This window comes from Elephantulus edwardii, unplaced genomic scaffold (assembly GCF_000299155.1).
Source record: "Elephantulus edwardii isolate Elephantulus edwardi_28Jun2011 unplaced genomic scaffold, EleEdw1.0 scaffold00002, whole genome shotgun sequence".
Classification (NCBI taxonomy): Eukaryota; Metazoa; Chordata; class Mammalia; order Macroscelidea; family Macroscelididae; genus Elephantulus; species Elephantulus edwardii.
In genome coordinates, this window is record NW_006399752.1 from 3,301,838 (window position 1) to 3,302,458 (window position 621).

The following is a 621-nucleotide window of genomic DNA, read 5'->3' on the forward strand; positions in this document are numbered from 1 at the left end:
TATTGTATTTATTATATAATAATACAATTATCAACATTTTTGGGAGGGACAACTTAGGAAATTCTTAAGAATCTATGGTGATATCACATATTCAATGTTGTGTTGCTAACCTTAAGGTCAGCTGTTCAAATCTACCAATTGCTCCATCGGAGAAATATGACTATTATCTTTCCATAAAGATTTACAGCCTAGACAAACTGGTGCAAGGTAACCATGAGTCGAAATCAACTCAACAACAGTGGATTTCGAAGCATCTTAAATCCTGCTCCACAGACTTCTGGTGGCTTAGTGGTAAGGAGTTGTGCTGTCAACCCAAAGGCATGTGTTTTGAATCCCCCAACTGCCATGCAAAAGATGGGAAATTTCCTCCCATGCTGTTCACAGCCTCTGAAATCTCTCTGGAGGTTCAACTATGAGTTAATTTCTACTCAACAGTACACAACCATATAGTACCTTCTTCATCTCCTTTCTCCTCTTCCACTTTTATTACTCTTAACTTTCTCTTCCTCTTCCTTATTTGTCTACTTCTTTGTCTTTTTTTTTCTATAATTATATTTTATTAATTTTCATAAACATTTACAGAGATTTTGGGCTTCCACTCATTCATTGTTGCACTATTCT